Genomic DNA, 11,059 nt, shown 5'->3' on the forward strand with positions numbered 1-11,059 from the left:
AAGAGTGAAAGTAAAACGAAGACTATAAATGTGACTAAATTGGTTTGTTATTTCAAATTGTTGACCTCAAGAGTACTTTGTAATCTTTCTCTCAGACCTCAGCATCATTCTGTTTACTATCCTTCCTTAGCACATGTCCAGTGCTCTGAACTTGGCCCCAACTTTTATCTCAAAAACATCTAATATGAGCTGTCTCTGATGTACTCATCCCTAACCCATCTCTATCTCTCAAATAGAAGTTCAACATCTTCAGCTCATGTTATTACGACTGTTAGCCTGTCTCCACACTGTCTAGCCTGTTTTTTTGTTTGTTTGTTTGTTTCACTGATTAAATAAATTAAAGTATAAAACCTTTTACTTGAAAGTGTTTATGTTTCCCATTTTGTTTACTGCAGCTAGGGCATCCTAGGTTAAGCTGCAGTTAAACACTTTATATCATGGAGCACATACACTAGATCTCTTCTTGTCCTCACTGTATAGACACAGAGAAAACTATACAGGCTTTTGCAAAAAGTGCTAGCCTTCCATACCCAATTACTCGTATGCAGCAGTTTGATGGACAGGGCATATTGTTTTACTCTGACTCATTGACTTTAGATAGAAAATGGAGATATTTACAATGTTGCTGTTTAAACTAAGTCATAGATCTCAGAAACAAAGCAGGGCCGGGCATGGTTAGGACTTGGATGGGAGACCACTAGGATATCAGGTGCCACAGAGGGACCAGAGACTAAATAAATGTTGTTGTGCCCTTAGGCAAGACACTTCACCCATATTGCCTAGTAAGAAAGTGATGGTATGAGTGAGTGATGGTTGTGGTCGGAGGGGCCAATGGCGCAGATTGGCAACCATGCTGCGGTCAATCTGCCCCAGGGCAGCTGTGACAAAAATAGCTTACCACTACAGAGTGGGGAGTGAATGAATACTGTAAAGTGCTTTGGGAGAGTTGAAAGGCGCTATATAAATCCAATTATTAATTAATTCAGTAATATTGACAAAAAAATCTAGAGGAGTTAAGAAGGACATTAGCAGATCCAGATAAAAGCTTCATGTTGAATTACTTATCTTTATTCAGCGATAAATCCTTATTTCAATAATGATTTAATATTTATCATACTTAGCCACTCACTACTTGCTCATTAAGTCAGGCCCTTTGGATCAATGACAGCAGTGCTCTGATTGCTATCTCACTCATTGGGCTGAAAAATCACATTCATTAAAATGCTATTGATGATTTAGAATACAACCTTTGGAGCCACACACACTGGCCTTAGGCCTCTATCTTGACAGAGATGCAGAGTTAGTTAACTTTTCAGGCAAAATTGTGCAGATAAGTATTTGTTTTGTCCAAGTGGTCATTTGGTGTGACTTTGTGACATAACTTAAAGATCACATTACACAACTAGAGCAAGTGAGCATTAAGTCATGTTATAGTTTTATTGTTACCTCCTCAAAAACATACCTGGAGTTGTGTGTTGTTTCATTCACACATGTTGAGTAACCCTTTATTATTAGTCTGTCTACATCTCCAAATCTCAAAATTCTCCGTTCCACCTTGTGATGTCATGTAGTGGTAGTTTTCAAGTTACAAGCTACCTTTTACCTTTTGTTGAATAGAAATTAGCAGTTCCAGAGCTAAAATTATATACAAATGATTCACGTGAAGGTGTATGGAGTTTAAAAACACAGTAGAGTATTTCTTGTATTACCACATGATATCACAAGGTGGAGTGTTTTCTGTTTGAGAGAAGAAAGGGAGAATTTGCAAGATTTGTGTGTTAAAAATGTGTAAATGAAGCAAAACACGTCCTCAGGTATGTTTCTGATGTGGAAACAACCCTAGAACAGAGATCAGAAAACAATAGCGTAATATGGACCCTTTAAGGTGGTGTAGCATATTTTAGATGTAGGTCTTGTATGTTTTTTGTTTTCATCGTAACTCTTTGTTTGTCTTAAAGCGAGATCTCAGTTGTAATAAATGTACAATCACCTTGCACCTAGGCGGGGGCACTGCCTGTTTAAAAGTGCCCGACCACACTTCAAACTCACAGTTGGCATGTAAAATACGGACACTATGCATTATGTATTGGTGTCTAGTGGGCATCCATTGTGTGCCTTGCATGCTGTTTTATGTCTTCCAATACAGGTTGAATAATAAAATGTAATGAATTCTGTTTCTTTATGCTCACGCCTCTAGTGTTTTCTTGTAGGTGTTGACATGGGTCGGTTGCAGAAATGGTCTGTGTTTATTGCATCAACTTCATATTTTCATATCGTTTTTGTCACTCTGTTTCTTGGTTGTAGGAACAAAACAAGTGTTGGTTAAGTTTTAATAGCATTTTCAATGAATGTCAGTAATGAGGCAAGTATGGGAGGATTTTGTTAATGAGAATCTCCAACAAAGTGAGGATACAGGATTATAACTAGTGAAACATGGGATTAAAAAGTTACATTTTCTAACAATTGTTGTCGTTCTTAAAGATGCACTATGTAACTTTCTGTTTAGGGGTCTGTCACGTTTCCATGGATATGTCATTGCTCTGCCTAGAATGTTACACAGTATAACATTAAACAGCTCTATTTTACATTTCTTTAATTACAGGTGGTTTTATAGCTTGAAAATATGTTGAAAAACAGGCCTTCAGACTGTGAACAGAGTTGCCTCTCCACAGATCTGACCTAACTTGGGCTTGGTCTCATTTGGTCTCTATGAAAACAGAAAGGGTAGACAAAGCATGTTTAATAGCTAAAATGGGTCAAGTCTGAAAATACACCTGCATTCATTAATGCGTGTCTGCTTAATAAATAACATTTAATTTCAATATTGGATTTTATGGTAATGTATCCATAGGGAAGTGTAAATTTGGTAGCACTCATTGCTATTGCAGAGACTTCATCTTTAGAACTCCATCTATTATACAAACAAGTGGCGCATAGCAAAACAGTATAACATTTCTTCTCTCATTTTTTCAGGGTCATTTTGAAGTCTGGATGAAACAGAATAATGTATTGATTTTTTGCATAGCTTCACAAAAGAGTGTGAACAGGGTAGCTCCACTGAAATAGGGCACAGCGGAGGGATGGAGCACCACCTGCTGAAGTGATTACCATGAACACACAAACCACCTCAAAGTCTTCTTTTCCACACCTGTGACTTTATCTGTCATTGTTTAAACACAGACACATTACATGTGCCACTTCAGTTTGTTTAGTTTGATGACATCATTATCACACAAGCTCATGAAGAGGTTATATTGCTATCAGGGATGCACCAATCCAGCCTTTTCTGTTCTGATACCAATATCTTCTTTTGATCTTTTGGCTTTAAAGGTGCACTGTGTAACTTTTCTGGTCTGAAACTTGTTTGAGTTCATGTAGATCTTGTTTCCTGGAATATTCTACAGTATAGCTTTTAATTTAACTATCTACCTAAAGACAAGCATGCCACTACTAATGTTTCTAATGTTGAGAAGTACAAAATCAGTTTCTTTCATGTTATACTGAGGAACATCCCAGGCAAATAATAACATCACCATGGACATGACCAGACTGTGGAGCCTCAACCAGAAAAGGTACACAGTGTACCTTTAAGTTTCTGTCGATACCCAATATCAGCCTATGCTTGGGCAGAGAGTGAATATATAATTTATTTATCATTTAAAATAAATACAGAATAACTTTGAAAAGATATTATGAGTTTTTTGGGCCAATGTTGTCCAGTAAATCTTCTTATTACACCAATTTATAGACTAAAATGGGATAGTGTCTGACATGATATAGACTGAGCTGATACCAATTTTCAATAACGGTATCAATATCTGATATTGTATCGGTGCATCTCTAACTGGCTGAATGCAATAGAAAAATTGTGGTTTCCAAGCCAAATAGAGAAACATCAAGTACACGCAGATTAAACCCTATTTGAAATAAATGTGGCAACAGGAGAGAGATAATTTTATGCTGTGACCCTGGAATTTAAAATATAATTTCCATCCACATAAAAACAAACCCAACTTCCATTGTGGAAAAATATTGCCCAAACAATGTACCGGAATCCTTTAATTTCAGGGATAAATCTGAAAACATGTCCACAACAAATCAGCAGAAACACATGGTTTCCACATTTGATCAGAATCTGGTTTATCAATCAGTAAAATGTGGGTTAAAGCAATCACATGTGCATGAAGATGTCTCCACGCACATTATTGCTTTAATTCCACAGTAGCATTAAAGTTATCTATCTTCATGGAGACACGTAGCTGACACCACAGGTTCAAACTTTTTTCCAGCTGTTAAATAAATGCTAAATAGATATGTATAATGCCATGTTGTGGAACATTTAAGGCAAAGCAATAACATCTCTGTGGAGAAGCAGGTGACCAGAAAAGTTACCTAGCCTCGTTTCCATGGGGATGGTATGGGACAGAATGGTAATACATCTTTAACACTCAGAGCACATCCTCAGTTGAACAAATGTTTTCCTAACAACCATTGGCAAAACAGTAGCTCAGTTATTTTTAGAAATATTATTTTGCTATTTACCTGTTGTCCAATTAAAACACTTGCTTGTTATTTGCTTTCTACAGTCTTGTTTTTGGCATTCCCGAAGCAGGGCTCTGAAAAACAAGCAGTGTGGTTCTGTTAGCAGTGGTCAGTGAATGGCAGTTTGCTCCCACCCTGTCCGGTCATTAGCGCAGATTGGCTCTCCTCTGACCTTTTACTGTAATTATGTTCTGCCAGCGCTGCCTGTCTGCAGACTTCATGCTAATTCCCCACTCATTTCATGTACAGCACTGATAGACCATCAAACTTTACCAATAGCAATAGCTCCAACCACACAACAATGAAACCCTATGTAATTTAAGTGAAGTGTCTCTCTCTCTCCATCACTACTGATAGACTCAAACTTGCTGAGTCACAGTTGCAGGGGACAATAATATATCTGTTTCGCTGCAGCCCTGTTTTCCAGACAACAGAAAGTTCCAGCAGAGACGTGACCCATTTTGCCTGGAAATGAGTCGCGCTTAGGACAGTGTGGTGGTTAAGGGCGGTGGTAGTCATGCCTGGTTGATGAATGAGAGGACCCTGGGTAAGGTGCCCCAATGAGGAACAGAGGAGCGAGGTTGAGGAGAGCGTTTTAAGTGGAAAATCACAGCTGTCTCATGCATTTCTCTGCTTTGTTTCCTACACTCGCTCCAGGCTGACATTATTTCACAGGGAATAGGCAAAGAGATAATAAATGATTTCACAAGAAAAGCACCAAAAGGAACATTTTTGTTGGAGAAAAGCAACTGGACCTAACTTGTGGCATGAATACTGTTCTAATGAATTAGAGTAATTCTGCCTACAAGCTGTTATATTGTGACATTTCATTAACTTCTCTTTACATTCGCCTGTATTTTTTTAATTAAAGTGGAAATAGTTCATTTTCAGAGTACAAAATATAGCTTAGACCAGGAGTGTGCAAAAATATTGAAATATCATGATACTAAATTTAGTGGTACAGTATCATTATTATGATCCGCTGTATCCGTATATTTTCAGCTCTATCTATTTGTTTGTGACCACACTACAGTATTGTTGCTTAATTAGTGGAAGAAAACTTGTTTATGCAACACTTGATATATTTTCTGTTGATGATTAAAATGGATCTATTTCACTTTTACTGGTATCGGGCCGTGGGTCGATTGGTACCAGACTGCAAAAGTACGAACATTAACTCGATCCATAGCACAAAAAATGTTGGGGACTGCTGCACTAGTATTTGGTTCGTAAAAACAGCAATACGTCAGAAAGTATCATGTGGAATATATAAATTATCGTATGTATTGTATTGTTATATCGTAATAATATCATTTCGTGAGTCAAGTATTGTGTATTGTATCAACTCGTGGGGGACCTTGTGATTCCCTAGACAGGCTGGTGCCACCTAGTGCCTCCATTCAATTTAATTTCTCTCCAGCAACTAGGTCAGGAATCAGAATACACTAGACGCGTTGCAAGAACCCTGTAAGTGCAAGTCCGGGCACCAGCCAATCAGGGAAGAGCCATTCTGTGTTGGCAACGATTCCCGACATCAAGGATTAAAAGCTGGAACAAAGAGAATGTTTGGCGAATTTTATCAAGGGGAAAGACATTATTGCCCTTCTTCCTACGAGATTTTGGAAAAGCTTAATATACCAATCAGCCACATTAGCGGTGCATTACATATGTCATGACCAAATAGCAGTGATTGGTTAAATAAAAAAAGTACCAGCGTACCGTCGTGCGAACAAATCCTAATGCTGCGAGGTCAGGCAGTTTCCACAAAGTGATTTCTAGCCTTAGTTTAGACAAAATGGAATGACTCAATATGAATCAAAATACTATGTTACAAATTTTCATGTCCAAACCAGAAATAAATCTGAAACAAAGTACAACTAAAGCAGGACCCAACCAGGACTAAACAGCGCTGAGGCAATTCAAGTTTTAGTTTATTTTAAGTTGGTGAACAGGACCACACCTCATGCCTCTTTCTGTCCCTATACCACCCACTCCCTAACTTAATCTTCACTTGTTTAAATGCCATCCCTCCCTCATTCTATTTCTCATTTCTTCTATCTTTCAGGTTTAAGGGGGAGTGCCAAGAATTCCCTACACCAGCCTCTGAATACCATTTTATCAAATACCACTTTGTCAACTTCAGATTCATATTTACACTGTATTCTGAGCTTGCGGTCCTTGCTTCAAATGGATACTTATGCATGGATAGTAAATCAGGTCTAAATCACGTATAGGAGGATTACTGTAATGCATATAAAACTGCCTTTCATAATAAAGCATGAGCCATTGCAGAAAATCATCTACAGTTTGTTATTGCACAAATAAATTACAAATTCAAATCTTCAAATCAGCTGTATCCTGACTGTATCGACTATGTTCCAACATTTGTTATTATTATTATTTATTTTATTTTATTTTTTTATTTTGAGATTAAAACAATTAACAAAAACAAAAATAGACACACAGAAAACCTCCCACACCCCACCCCTCTCTCCACACTCAACACATATGCAAAACTAAGTAAAAAAGTAAACGAAACATGAGTTGAGTCTTTGAGTTAGAATTTTGTGTTAGAATGTGTGAAAAGAGGGATGGGGCGTGGGAGGGTTTTATTTGATTTTTATCTTTGTTAATTTTCTTTTTTTTTTCTTTTTTGGTAAATAACAAAACCAATAAAAATATAGAAAAAAGCCTAACATATAAAAAATCATATTGCCTTTATCCAGTCAGAGAAATTCAGTTTTTCGTCACAATAAAATTGTAGCTTTACTGTTGGAAACAATACAAACTTAAAAGTACAGTCAAACTGGATGCAAATACACAGCCTAAAGCGAGATGAAATGGAGTTAGGAGACTTTGCAAACCCTCAAATCGTGTTACAGTTCCTAAGACGTAAAGGCAATATGTATGTAGTGTTTATCTAAATTTTGTGTACTAAAAACATTGCCTGTTTTTAAACTTTGCTGCATGTCCTCACCACAGACTGTTTCTCCCATATATTGGTATTAGTGTAACTCCTGAGCAGCTTTTGTTTTCAGATGGCATTTAGTGTTGAGAGGAGGAGATTGTGCAGATAGAGCTGGGGCTGTGGAGGAGATCTCTATTAAGATAAAGCAGAGCGGATGGAGGCTTTAGGAGCTGAGCCGCTTGTCTCTTTGTGCGATGAGGAAACCAGGAGAGGCACAACAAGAGAATAACACCCCTGAGAAGCAGCGCTGCAGCCTCCCTCTGAGCAACTGTATTTATGGATTCCTTTGTCCTATTTACGGACTCTATCATCACAAAGAGCCCAGAGTTTAGTTTTATTTTTTTTCACCTGGGTTTAGACACTGTCTGCAGACAATATTTTAGGACAATAGATGTTTTGGGCTGTTAAATATAGCCTGCTGATTTACAAAGTGACTTAAATACTGCTAATACAGTTGTGTTCTTAATAGTGAAATCATTGCCGGTTTGTTCAGGGGCAGGACAAATTTTTTGTTTTAGTATCATTTCCAGTTTAATGTTATTGTCTGATAATCAGGATGTGCACATTAGCATGCTACTTGTTGTGAGCTCTACCATCAAGGTAAAACTCTGCACTGGTCTCTGATGTGACAAGAACTCATAAACTCACTGTGATGAATCCACAAGGTCAAAGTCAGGAATAACTTTGGAGCATTGCAAACTGTTTAAAATGAACTAGTTCTGTCTTTCATATTTATAAGACAGTAAAAATCATGTACATTACCTTTAATACCATACTGTGGAACATTCCAAGCAAAACAGTAACATCTCCATGGAGAAATAGGGGACTGCCACCAGAAAAGTTACATATTGCACAAGTTTGTTGATTCCACATTTATTGCTGGCTTGTTCAGGAGCAGTTTTCTATAGACTTTTTGTGTAAATAATAAAGTCCAGTGTCATGTCATGGTGCACATTTTGCAATTAGTCAATATATGTTTTGGATGGACTTTGCAACTGAAATCCTAAACTGCTTTGACATTTCAGTTTTATTTCATGTGGTTGTAATAACAGAGCACACTGCTCTATTGGAAGACATTATCATAATATAAAATTTTAGTGTTATGATTATGGTGAGAAGAAATATCACAGTTTAATGATCGTTCACCTCTAATAACACCACAGTCAGCTATTCTTGTTGTTCAATACAGTAACATTCCTCAAATGACTGAGCAGCTTTATGAAATCAAACCTTTTGAATGATAAAGTAAAGTTACTGTAAAGATCAAAAGCACTTTATATTTAGGTGTAGCTATTTGGAGAACAGAAAGAAGAGGTTAAACTTTATTTTGTTACTATTATTATATTTTAGTTTAGTTATTTAATTATACTGTGATAATCATGAACTTGATCTAACAACCCTTTTTTGTTTATTATACACGATAACCCTTTAAAAGTCAAAAGTACGAACTCCGCACTTAGTATGGCTTAAGTTGACCAACTAACAGATGCTGCAAGCAATATATTAGAAGCAAGCATTGATTTTTGCCATTTACGAAGTCTCTGCTGAAGAACTGCTTTGTGAACCAGCTGCTGTGTTGTTGATGATAAGCAAAACAACAACAAAAAAACTTCAAATCTCTATTTCACAAACTAGAAGTTAATGCAGCAGTCAATTCAGCTAAGTGACATTTACTCCATGCAGATAAATTGTGAGAGGTGGCTTCACAGGTGAGTAGAAAAGCAGGTTAATGTCTGTTTGAACTTTTGGTTGTGAAATATTCAGGCTTTGGCATTTAATTGTGTTGTGGAGTGGTCTTCAATAATCTGATACGGGAAATGGCAAAATAAAACGATGACCTCTCTCTTATCTTGTGCGCGATCTAACGCCAATCTAGATTGAATTGTGGCCATGTCGCTGATGTTTTTGTTGACAAAACTTTCAAACAGACTCGCCTTCAGGAGAGACAGTGAAGAACAACTTAAAAGCCTAAATACCCGGAGGTTCCATCATAAAGCATCACGACTGTCACCGTGTCAATCAACTTCGTAACCCGTAGCGACAGGCTGTAAAGTGCCTGCTGTCTCCATACTCTATATTCTTCTTATGTCTCAGTGTCTGTACTCGGCCCACTGCAATGTCAGTAAATACAAACTGCAAACAACAATACAAGAGTTGTTTTCGATAGTGGATGTGATTCTGTGGCAGCCAAAATGATACGGCTATGACTTCAAACTATTACAAGAGAAAAATTGGTCAGTGCTAAGATTCACACAACTCAAGATACTAGATATTTGCCTTTATGTACCCAAGGCAACAGCAGCAGTCTAATGTGACACAATATTGGTCACAACTCAATAGTTCAGGGGTAAATGCTTTGCTCAACATAGTAACAAATCATTATAGTACAGAAGGGGAAGGGGACTGGTGGAAATTGAATATGTACTGAGTAATGACACCATTGGAGTGGCATATTTGAAATTTTTTTAAAAGTTGGCTAATTTCAGACCTGGAATTGCCTATCTCTACTGAATTTAAGGTAAAAGGTAGCTGTTACCTTGAAAACTACAGCTTCATTATGACAAGGTGCAACACGGCATTTTGAGCTTTGAATATGTAACAGAGTAATCATAAGGGGTTACTCAAAGATGTGTGAATGAAATAATACACACCAGAGATGTTTATGAAAGCTCACAAGAGTTAGTTTTGTCTAAGATAGGACCTTCAACATTCAAATTTTTCTCCTTATATTCTCTTCATCTATTTGTGTATCTATTCACACTAGATGTACTACTCAGAGATGTAACAATAACCAAAATATCGTGACATCGTATCGTCAAAAGTCTCAATAATATCGTGGGCTGTCAGAATATATCGAATTACAAGTTCTTTTGCTTAAAGACATGGTTTTAAAGTAGCAACAACTTATAGACATAGGGAACTACATATCCCATGATTCATTTCAGTGCAAACAACATGAAGAAATATGTTTTTTACTTGAATTCTTGGGATTATGATGGAAATAATTCACACCAAAATCTTGTCAATGTATTTTAAAAGCCAAAAAAGTGCCTCTCCCAAATATCGCAATAAATATCGTACCATGAGATACATAGGGTGATAAGATTATAACGAGAGATTTGGATATTGTCACATCCTTATTCACTAGTATATGTGCTCTGTTGTGTTAATTGTACATGGCAGCAAACATATAAAAAAGTTTCTCATTTTAATCATTTGCTTTTGACAAAGCCACTGCGCATTGTAGTTAAATGTTGAGACAATATATAAAATTACATTGGGCTTAAGGGAGCAGAGATGCTTATACTTATAATTGAAGTGCGAGGGTGGGGTAATTTGAGAGGTGAAAATGCTTTGTTGACCTAGCTACAGTCACACTACATGTCTCGTATCAACAACTACAAAATAAGGTTTGGAGGTCCTGCACCTTTTGTGGTCTCGTCTGAATTCAAAGCAAAGGTGCCAATTTCCAGTGACATTTTGGCTTGATAAGTGCCGGTGCAAAAGTACGGCTTGTTCCTGAGTTAATTAGATTTATCCAGAAAGGCC

This window comes from Boleophthalmus pectinirostris, unplaced genomic scaffold, assembly GCF_026225935.1.
Source record: "Boleophthalmus pectinirostris isolate CB_2022bp ecotype Guang Dong unplaced genomic scaffold, ASM2622593v1 HiC_scaffold_5, whole genome shotgun sequence".
Classification (NCBI taxonomy): domain Eukaryota; kingdom Metazoa; phylum Chordata; class Actinopteri; order Gobiiformes; family Gobiidae; genus Boleophthalmus; species Boleophthalmus pectinirostris.